We start from the raw sequence: 11,599 nt of genomic DNA on the forward strand, positions 1-11,599 counted from the left end.
CAACAGCAAGGGCGAGACCAGAGTCAAGGTTCCTGGTCCTTACACGATACCATCCTAACTGGCAACCAGCTAGTCCGCTCAGAGCCAGGATGAAAGTGTGTGTGCGCATGTGTGTGTGTGTGTGCTGTGTGTGTTGCGGCTCCTCCGTCTAGGAAGAGGGGCAGTGATGGCGGGTGATGGAGGTGGGGCAGTGAAGCTGACATTCTTCACGCGGCTGTCGATTCCACCGCGGGCCTCCCTGTGCCCCTACCCCACTGATGGTCTGTGGTCACTGTGTTTATCTCTGTGTTCACTCGCCCGGTCTCCACCCTCAGGGGTGCCTTTGTTTTCCATCTTCCGGCCCCCCTTCTGGGCTCTGGTCCAAATGCGCAACACCACAAGTCTGTTCAAAGTTGCTCCAGCGAGAATGGCTCACGTCCTCACCTGGGCTCCATATCAGCCCCATCTCCTTCACAACCGTGACCGCCTGGAAGACCAGGACTCCCGTGGTTCCTCCTGGATTGCCCACAGCGCTGTACACACAGTAGGTGTGCACACAGTAGGCGCTCCACCTATGAACTGAACAGAACTGCCTGCCTGATGGCACCAAAGACAGTTGTAGATCCTCCCAATTCTTGCAAGCAAATTTTTGAAAGAGAATCCATGACAAATTTGGGGGACACAAAAAGGATAATTTAGGGTAATTTTTCACTGTAGGCACTGAAATCACTAGTCCAGGCATTATAAAATAAGCTCTCAAAAGATAAAGCATCCTCTGGAAAGGATAAGCAAACCACAATAAGTGAGCTCAGACACGGCTTGAGGAAAATACAAATTCTTTGTGATTCTTTTATTACTCCTCAACTCTGACCTCCCACCAAGATGCTTCTTGGGGTGGGCTGGGCACTTGATCGGTGTCTTCTTCATTCTCTCTACTATTTTCGGATGTCCGTCTGTCACTGAAACTGGGAAGTCAGCATTTTGAATACAAAGACTGTGGCCTCACAGCTCTGTACCCACCCTCAGGTCTGCGGCAGTCTCACTGCGAAACTCATGCTCTAGCCACCCAAAGCAGCGGAACCCAAAGGCAGGACATCCCGCAGTCGCAACCCAAGGAAATGAAACAGCCCGAGATCCGGAACCGAGGCCAAGCCACCCCAGGGCAGTACGAATCCTGACAGAAAAGGAATCCAGTTCTGCTAGGAAGATATTTTCTCTTATTAGCCAACAAAATATCTGAGATTTTTTTAATTGTATGTATCTATGGAAAGTTTGAAATTTCGGTCACTCTATCCACAGCCATTCACTCTTAATTCAGTGAGAGATTTGGGCAACACTGAAGCAGTAGGCAGGATAGAATTGAAAAGGCAGATATTAACCAAGATCGGTGCGCTTTGGACAGCAACATTCAAGCAAGAAAGAATGAGTTCGTTTCTGCGTGGGAAGTCAGCCTCCCCACCATGGATAACATTCTATTTTCTCAGTCCACTCTGCTCCCCACAAAACGGAAACATTGTTTTGAAGCCCAGCGATGTCCATGCCCTCCTGGTAGCCTCGATGGTGTTTAGCCAATCTAGCTTGCTTTCGGTTGCCTGAAATACCATCTTCCCTCCTGCCCCAGGGCCTTTGCGTGGGATTTCTCCTCTTCCTGCGATGCTCTTCCTAGCTTGTTCCTTTTCCCAATTCCTCACCTATCAGGTTTCCAGCTCTGTCCAAGTGTCACGTAGTTTTCCGGGGGGAATCTCACCATAAACCAGCCCCCTCCGACTGCACATTAGGGTTCATCTCAGTGTGGGACACGCACAGCATCTTCTATTCTTACTGCAGAATGCTGATCAAGTTTTATCATTGCTCGTGTGGTTATTGGATCAATGTCTCTCTCCTCCCCATACAATAACCTCTTTGGGGGTGCCCAACGAATATCTGCCGAACGAACCTTGGGGTCACTGCAGTTATCTGGGGGACTCCGGCAAGGGTCAACTGGTGAATCCAGTCCTAAACTTCACCAGGGAAGTGGCGGTGCTGAACCCCAAATCGCCAGCTCTCATGCAAGTCCACACCCCAAATCTGGACTTCCCCAGGATTCGCAAACCCAGCGCGGTGTGCGCCTCAGCCCCTCTCGTGTCCTTCAGCGAGTTTCAGCCGGAGGGGGCCCTGTGCTTTCATCTCCTCTTTTCAAGGCAGGTACTGCAACCAAGAGCCATGGCTGGGCCCTAGAACGGCACACGTCGCCAGCCCCATCCGCGGAAGGCCAGCCACAGACATGGAGAGATTATTAACACAATAAACCATAATTCTAAGAATTTGTACTCAGGGACTTTTTTTATGGCCTGGTTGGGGACTATTTAATCTATGGCTTGACTCCTTGGTTACTGGATTACTTGGTTACTAAGTAACCAGGTAATTGACGCATAAACCACAAGGATTTGCAAAAGATGCTGTATCCAATATTAATTTTTATGAACTTAGTAAAAACTCTAGTTACATATTTAGAGTTTTTAAATGACATTTATGGCGTTTTAATATCCACATTCCATATCATAACCAATTTCCTAACAGGCTTAGGTTTTCTCGTAATACTGGCTCTGAGAAAGCTTTTTTAAATTTTTGCCTTTATTAATAATTTTTTTTTAAAACTCCCTGGCACCACATAAATGATACTAAAATTAAAATAGCTGAAAATGTTTCCATAAAGCACATGTATAGTCTAGGCCTTGTTCTCCTGTGAGATTTTCGTGCATGATACGGTGAAAAGGATTTTAAATGTGCTTTCAAGACCCGTCTTTGACTTCCTGCTTCACAATGTGCTGTGTGATCTGGCCACGCCACGTAATCTCGGAGCCTCGATCTCCCCTCAGGTGACAATGACTCCTCGAATTGCAGGGAAGTGCAGTGGATTAAGTGAAATAATTTGCGAAGAAATTTTATAACTTGTAAAACGTCATAAAAATGTTTTATTATTAATAATAATGTTATGGAAATGTTCTACTATTCTTATTAATGTATTCTAACATTTACGTCTTTGATTCCATATGTGCCGTGTATGATTCCAGTAACGGCCTCATAACGACTTTAATGGAACTGCCAATCTCCTAAAATATAATTTTGTTTGGGTATTTTCTTCCAGACCCTAATTTGGAGCCCGATAAGAATGGAAGTGTCAGTCTTAATGGTTTTGACTTTGCTGTGCTCCAACCTAGCCTTGGCCAGTGAATTTTAATCACATCGAGGAGCATCCTCGAGCTGGCCCGGTGGGCTGGCTCTTCTTCACTCTCCTAGGATCAGCACAGAGCTGGGGACACTGTTCGGGGTTCCCAGTTCCCTACAGCCACGGGCACCGCCCACACCCTTAGCTTGAAAGAGACACAAGGACCTCTGTTGGCAGGGATCAAACAGAAGGCAAGCTTGGGGTTTTAAAAGCAGCCATTTACCCCAAGCTCACGTTTGTATCTACCAGCTGGATTTTCCATTTGGGGTCAGTATCCAACTCTGTACATTTCCGTCCCTGGAAGGAGGTGACATTTTAGCAATACGACTCCTTGGCGTCCACACTAAATAGCAACATTTTCAGAGGCCTCCTTGCAGGCACTGACTAAGGCCGCGTGCACGACAAGGAACTTGCCTGCTGCCTCGCAGGGAAGTGAGCCCTCAAGCTCCTCCTTTGCGTTCATTATAAAGAAAAACGAGAGTTAATGCTTTCGTGGTTCATACTTCTTTATAAGGTAATGCACGATTATTTGATGTCATTCTTGTCTAACACTCCCAGAAGAGGGACATTATGATGTAGATAGGAAAACCAAAGTTCGCGGAGGTGAAGTGGCTGGTGGGATCTCACACGGCCAGGTGTGAGCAGACCAGGGCTGGGCGAGGTCCTTAAGTCGCTCTGCCTCTACCCTACGTTACACACCTCTCCATTATGCTCCCGCCTGTCCTGTCCGTTTCGGCTCAGTTTCACATCTCCCCCAGGCCAACCTCCCCCGTCTCCCCATAACCTGACCCCTAGAGCCTTTGTTTATTGGCACAAAGCCCTACGGAATAATCATTTTAGATACTTTTTTTTTCTTCCTTTCAAAATCTAATTCAAAATATCTCGCTAAACCCTGACTGCCACTCAATGTGCAATGAGCCCTGGCTGTCCTTCCTTTTCCTCTCTTCTTAGGTGACAAAGGAGCTTCACAAAATAACGCATTTTTCTTTTTCTAAATGAGGTAATTCCCACCACTGTGACGGCGAGTCAGTCTACTAACCCACATCGGGGCAAGTTAAATCCTATCGACATTTCACGTTCGCTCGCAGTTTTTAGGAGTTTGTATAATGCCAGAGGAAGATGTCCTCTCGGGAAAAGCTTGGCAGAGCGAAGGGGGTTTCAGGTTAGAAGAGAAAAGAAGAGACAGATTCTTCGAGACGCAGCTCGGTTCTAATAGCGACAGCATCGTTGCACCTGAAGTCAGAGCGGTCTGGCTTAACCAAATCAATTCTTAAGAACTGATTTAAAAAATTACCCGATGAGCAGTGAGTAGGAAGAATGCCCTAGACAGAGCTTTGATGCCACTGCATCTCATTTACTGTGGGGACAGGCTTTCTCCCTCCGCCTCCCGCTCCAGCTGCTTACACTATTCATTCTCCTCGAAGAATGCAGCATATTACGGGCATGAAAAGAGGAAGGAAGAGAATGAGCTGCCCCCATCCACCTTAGCGCTCTGTGGAAAAGAAATGCCCACTGCCGAGCAGAGCCTGCCTCCTCCGGACACAGGCCAGGACTTTGAGTCTCCAGTGGAACGGGTTCCCTGGGGGTGGGAGGGAAGGGAGGTACCCCGAAAGGGTCCCCTGAAGTTCAGGGCCACAGGTGAGGCTAAGTGAGGGTTTCCCATACAGTGAGCCGACCAAGCTCTCGTGGGACGCTGTGGCCCACCCAGGCGTGTTCGCCCCCTGCCCGCCCTTCTGCCTCCGACCAGTCTGAATAACAGATGAGCTAAGTAACAGGTAACACATGTGGGGGTTTTTACAGTTTACAAAGTGCTTTTACGTAGTCGTTACAAGGCCGGGCCCAACAGAGAGGCCATTCCCCTTCCAGCTTTTGAGGCTCCAACTCTGTTTAAAATTGTATAAATTCTAAAATAGGTTTTATAATTACAATACATTTTTACTTTTCTCACTTAACAAGGTAGGGCCTTAAACACACACACACACACACACACACACACACACACACACCACCAATATAACTCTGATTGTGCTATTGAGAAGATAATTTATAGAATATTAAAAACTATCATTTATATGAGTAATGGGGTTCAGTAATGGGGCACACGTTTAGTCGTAGCTCACCGGATTTTCCTCCCCAGGCTGTTACTGTCCTGTGGCTGTGACTCTGAGAATCTCTGCATGTGAGGCCAGGCACCACCCCGTGGTCTCCCGCTCCCACTGCAACAGGCCAGTTCCAAGATGGCCACCCTTCAGTGGCACCAGGAACAACTTCCTGCGTCGCTAAACTTCGGGGATCCTATTTCAGTGACATCCTCATGGTCTAACAGTAAATATACAGCCTTGTGCTTAGACAAGGCGAAGCAGCAGTGTGATGTGAACGGTGGATTAGCACTCTGATGGGGTGACAGGCATGGAGAGACCCGATGTCTGACGCCGAGTGTCATTTTCAGGGGGATTCGAATACCTTGGCCTTTGCGCGACATCTTCTATGACTTGGTCACAGGGCTGTAAGTGGAGAAATAGCAGCGGTGCCCTCAACCGTCACCTTTTGAGAAAATCACCCTTTGAACTTAATCACAGTATTGTTGATTGAGGCATCAAATAATCCAGGTAGAGATCCAAGACCCTTGTCTCTCTTAAAGATAGATGTGACTTAATAAAACACCCCACTTACGTGGCTGAGATCAGCTTTCTTGAAAGAGTTAAGAATCCTGGCATTCTCTATAGAATTCAGACCATTGGTCATTGTATGAGTTATTATCCTTCAGCTGTGAGTCAAAGAAATCGTTCCTCAAACTACCTTAAACAAAAAGAAAATTCACCTCTTTCAGTGGAAGCCGAGAAGTCAAGTCAGCTACAACCGCAGACCGGTCAGGGCCCCAGCTCCGTTCTTTCGCTGTTTTCCTGGCCCTCTCCCTGTGCCAGCTTCTCGCTGGGAATTATTCAGTACGGGACACTTGTGCACATCTTGTAAACACGGGCACCGATCGCCTCTGTTCTGGCTACATTTACGAGGACGTTTATATGGTGAATAGCTTTGGAAGACAGAGATAAAGTCTCCTCTGGGAGCAGAGGGCAGGCATGCTAACTGTCCACTGCGAAACACGGAGGTTCCCTAAGCTCAGGATTCCTAGTGTGCGCAGGTGTCACTTGGCCCTCTCTGCACTGCCCTGTGGGAATTCAGCTCGGGGACCAGGTGCAAATGTGCGGATACTCACGCTGTGTGCTGTGCCATGAGTAGTAAGATTCTTTGTCTCTGACCTACGAGTCTTGTGTCTTCTAGAATCCATGAAACTATGGCAGTCTAATTTTTTTCAGCTGGCAAATAAGGTGAAATATCAGAACCTTTCTAATTCATGTGTAACTAATTTTTTTCCAGGTCGCTTTTGAGATGGACATAATATGGCTGCCATTAGCATTGGGGCAACAGGCTTTCTTGTTGAAGGTAGGAGAGAGCGAAAAATATCTCCCTTAATTACGGAATATTAGCCCTAGCCTTCATTCTGGGTCAACGTAGGTCATGAGCCTAGAACAAAAGAATCATTGGGAGAAATGCAAGCACTCATTGCTCAAGCCTGGGTTCCTGAACCAATCATCGGCAAAGCCAGCTTCTCTTGAGTCACATGGGGTGCATAGGGGCTGAAGAAAATCCGGATTCTGTTAGGAGGGAGGAAGAGGGAATGAACGTTGGCAACCGAGAGCCTCCTACAGAAAGTCATGACTGAGCCTCCCATCCGCTCCGCACCTCTGCATTCAGGCTGATGTGTTCTTTAGGCAATTTGTCAGCACACAGTCTCTCCTACCAATGTCCCTTGGACTCTACCAGTTGTACTTTCCAGCTGCTCATATTTCAAGCCAATAGCCGTGAGTTTAGGCATTAAGGGATCTGGTTCCGATCATAAATGTTATACAAATCAAGCAGTATGGATTAAATGCTGCCACAGTCCATAACTGCTAAACGAGGGTCATGATTTCAGGCTGCTTAATAGACTCTAACACACTTAATGGTTTTATGAAACCCTCGTCCACGGGTATTCGTCGTAAGTGTGTAATTTTATATGGTCTTACAGAAAAGCAGCCAGTCACACGCCATTCTGCCTTCTGCTCATAGAGAGACGTGGAAATGTGAAGTGAATGTTGACCTGGGTGGTCATGCGTCCGGGAGACAGGGCTGTACTGGCTTTTGCTGGGACCCTGTCACAGCCAAAGTGCACGTCAGGGACGGGGAGACGGGGGAGTGTGCTGGTGAGTATTGAGGTGCTTTACCCACATTGAGGGGCACTGGCCGCTGCGCCCATGCCTCTTCTCTGATCCCCAAACAATGACCGACATGTACTTCCGTGAGGGAGCTCATAATCCAGTCCCCCCGATGGCCTTTGGAGAGAAGCACGTGGTTGTGCAGGTCCAAGTCCCACCTCGGAGATGGGCCAGGTAGCTCATACAGGCATTCTGCCCACCGCTACACTGGACTGCAGCTTGAAGATGCACCCCGGTGCCTAGAATCGCCCCAGCTATGCCGCTTCCTCTCTGTGGGTCCGTAAGAATGCCGTTTCACTTCTCTGAGCTTGTCCTGTCGTTGTCCCTGAGTAGATGACTTTTCGTTGTGTCACAGGTTGCTGTGAGCATTACATAAGATCACAGGTATGAAGCAAAAATCCCCTTAAATAATGCCTGGCATGTGACAGAGACCCCCAAATGTTACTTGCGATTTAATTAAACTCAGAAACCATATATTCACAAGCAACGTAGTTTTGTAGTCATAGTCAGCACCCTTTCCTTATCTGAATCTAGGCGCTGTAAGCACCCGCTCTCACCCCTCTTCAGAAAGACTCTCTTCGAATTATTTTGTAGCCCTGAAAAATACTTCCTCTGTTTCAGTCTCTGGAAAGTCACTTCGTAATAACAATAGTAAATGAATTATGTGTGTGGTCGGCAGCACAATGGGACCCGAAACATTTCTCATCCTAGCAACCTGGGAGTATGTCACCTCATCCTAGCTACCTGGGAGTATGCCACCGAAATGGCAAAAGGGAGTCTGCAGATGTGACCTCGTAAGTGCCTTGCGATGGAGGAACAGCCGAGACTACCCAGGTGGGCCCGGTTTAACCACATAGGTCTGTAAAATCAGATTTACCTTCCGAGCTTTGCTCGGAGGCAGACATGACCACAGAACAATGGTCAGTAGATGCAATGTTGCTGCTCTGAGGACGGAAGAAAGGGGGTGATGAGCCAAGGAATATGGGGGCCCCTAGTGACTGGAAAAGACAAAGAAGCACACGGTCTCCCCTCAAGCTTACAGAAAGGCACGCAGCCATGCGACCACCTCCATGTTACCCAAGTATCAGACTTCTGACCTGCAGAACGCTAAGATGACGATTCTCGATTTGTGGTCATTTGTTACAGCACCAGTAAAAAACAATACACTAAGAAACAGGCACTGTTCTAAACGCTTAACACAGTTCATCTCATGCAAACCTCACAAGAACCCCGTAAGGTAAGCCCTGGAGAAGATTAACGCTTAAAGAGGTTGAGTAACTTGGTCGAGATCTCACAGCTCAAGTCGGACCTTGGACGTAAAGCGAAGCCTGCCAGTTTTTGTCCATCTTGCCGGAGAAAGTCGCCTTCTCTTTCTTCGTCCCCCAATCCCTCTCAAAACACGGTTAACATAATTCAGTGAATAATTATCAGTGTTGAGGAGGCTAAATTGTGGAGTTCCCTGAGGACCGTTGCTTGCATTTCCCAGGAAAATAATGTACCGGTTTTGCTCAAAGCCATTGACGATGTCCGTCTTCTCTGAGTTCTTTCCTAAGTGACGGGCAGGAGCTGTCGTGGAATTTCTCAGGCTACTGGCGGCCACCCGTCTCAACGGGACACTTCCGTGGAGAGACTCTCACCTCAAACGAGGGGCACAGCTACACGTGGTGCTCGGTGCTGTGGGTCCAGCTGCCTGTCTCGAGACCTGCAGTGGTGGTTTCGGGGCATGACCAGCTCAGCTCCTATAACTCCTGGGAACATTAGCAAACTTCCTGCAAATTTCTGAAGTCCTTAGGCCGCCTTGAGGACTGTAATTTTTCTTTTTTAAAAAAATTATTTATTATTATTTACGCCTACAGCACCTGGTCTTCCTAGGTGGTCTCCCATCCAAGTACTAACTAGGCCCGACCCTGCTCAGCTTCCGAGATCAGACATCGGGCTCGTTCAGGGTGGCGTGGCTGTAGACCAGGGACTGTGGCTCCACCGGGGTGTGAACGCAGGACCTTCTGCGCGTAAAGCAGACGTGCTGACCACGATGCTATGGAACCACGTCCTGTAATTTTTCTTCTTGTTAGAGTTTGATTTTGTTTTTGCTTTTTTCCTCGACAACTCTATCACCCTCTGGAAGGCCCCCCACCTTCCCCCCAAACCGCCAAAGAGACCCTGTCTCATGTCTCATCTTTGCTGGGCGCCGATGATCTGCTCTCATCCACTCCGCTGAAAGTTAACTACTGCTGTCTTTTTTTTTTTTTTTTTTTAATGCTGAGGTAAAAAAATGTTGAAATGTTGTCGTTACAGATCGCACAGGTGGCTTTTTTTTCTCAATCTTTCAAGCCTTTCCTAAACTGGACAAGCTCCCTAAGAGCAATGACGAGGTGTACTGGACGAAGCTGAGGATGATGCTGGCCAAACAAGAGATCAGCTTCAGACCTGTGCATTCATTGTTTTCGGTGGGAACTGACCATGTGGATGAATCATCAGTTGCAGGACATGAGAGGGATCCCAGAGGGGATCTAATGCAAAGAGAGTTGAAGTTCGAGGCCCAGAGGCAGATGTGGGGTTTGCCTGGGAGTCCGCCCCCCACCGCAGGGCCCTGCTGCTCCCTGTGGTTAAACCCCAGGAGCCAGCGGTCAGGCTGGCCACACGTGGTGCCTTCATCTTCTTAATAGCTCTTGAATTTCTGACGTCCCCCCTCACCCCACCCCATCTGCCGGTTCTTCCAGAATTATGGCTTTTTCAGGAGCTCCTGCGCCATTACGCAAGGCCCGCGTGGGTTTGGCATAGCCCGAGCGAGCGGAGAGCTCCAGAATGTTTGTTTTGTAAAACGGAGACCCCGCTCTACTTCATGTCGACTTCCTCCCCCATCAATCATTTCTTCTGTCATGGGACGAATGTGGTTTGGTCAGACAGAGAGGTGATTAAGACACTGAGTCTGTAGCCTTCACGGGGGCGGGACGCGGTTCTGTTATGGTGACTGCTCACTTAATGACTAACTCATATTTTGCTTTTTAACCACGTTCGCCTTGATACTACCAGCGAGCGAAAGCGTTGCCCACGTGGGCTGTTGGGCTACATTGAAAACACGGAAAAGATGAGCAAAAATGGAGGGGAAGAAAAGGAAGGAAAAATAAAAGGAGAATGGGGCGGGGGGGGGGACAGGGGGCAGAAGACGACGCAAAGATGGATGACGATGGAGAAACTAAAGAGAAGGCGAGGAGAAGGGAAGGGAGGAGAATGATAGAGAGAAATAGAAACGTGACTAGAGAGAGGCGAGAAGCAGCATCGGAAACGGGAAAAGAATCGCCGATGCCCGACCCCCAGGACCCTCAAAACTTCCTCACCCGGAAGCCACTGGACAGAGTCCAGCGCACTGGAGAGGCGGGGACAGGGTCTGGGACGCTGGCTACCTTGGAGTTGAGCAACACTTTCAGCAAGTCAGATGACCTGCTGCTCTACTGCATCTCCGATAAAAAAAAAGAAAAGAAAAGAAAAGCCACCTGTGCGATCTGTAACGACAACATTTCAGAAAGCAGTCTAACGTTAAGAAAATCACAAAGCGATTTAGGCGATCACGAAAATCTCTCTGAAAGATGGTCAAGGGAATTACGTTGTACGACACCCACCCACAAGTCACCCTCAACCCCCTGTCCGTCCTCCACCTCTCCCAACCCTCAGTTTCCTGGATCTGTCACCTCTGTCTCCTCCAAGTGACTCCCGTTCTCTGTCTGCCTCTCCCCCTAAGCTCCCCACCTCGGTTGGGCTCCATCTTCTGTTATGTAGATGAACTAGCGTCTGCCCCCGTCAGCCAGGCTGGATGTGCACATGTCAGCCCTAGAACCACACGGGGCTGATGATGACACCTCTCACAGCCTGGGGACCTAGGAAGAGGGGGGACTGGGGCATAAGACAGCTCAGAGAGTCTAACCTGGGGGCTTTCGTTCTGTGGGACCCGCACTGGGAGAGGCCAGTTGCCCCTCCACAAACAAATTGCAAATATATCAAGGTCTGTGAGCATTTAGATTTTAGAGATATATATTTTTTTTTTAAATTTGCAATTTGGAGGCTTTTTCTAAATAAAGCTCTCCCCCAGGAGGTTTTTCCTCCTGGGGCCACAGGCCCCAGGAAAAGCAGCGAGGGAGCTGGTGGGGTGCCAGGCAGT

The 11,599-nt window shown here is 48.5% G+C and overlaps 1 pseudogene; it reads right to left on the minus strand.

Annotated features, from left to right (window-relative positions):
* Positions 1-9,290: 9,290 nt before the first annotated feature.
* On the minus strand, positions 9,291-9,406 carry LOC112477341 (annotated as a pseudogene).
* Between the last annotated feature and the right edge of the window lie 2,193 nt (positions 9,407-11,599).

The sequence above is a fragment of the Pteropus alecto genome, unplaced genomic scaffold, assembly GCF_000325575.1.
Source record: "Pteropus alecto unplaced genomic scaffold, ASM32557v1 scaffold123, whole genome shotgun sequence".
In the NCBI taxonomy this organism is placed as follows: Eukaryota; Metazoa; Chordata; class Mammalia; order Chiroptera; family Pteropodidae; genus Pteropus; species Pteropus alecto.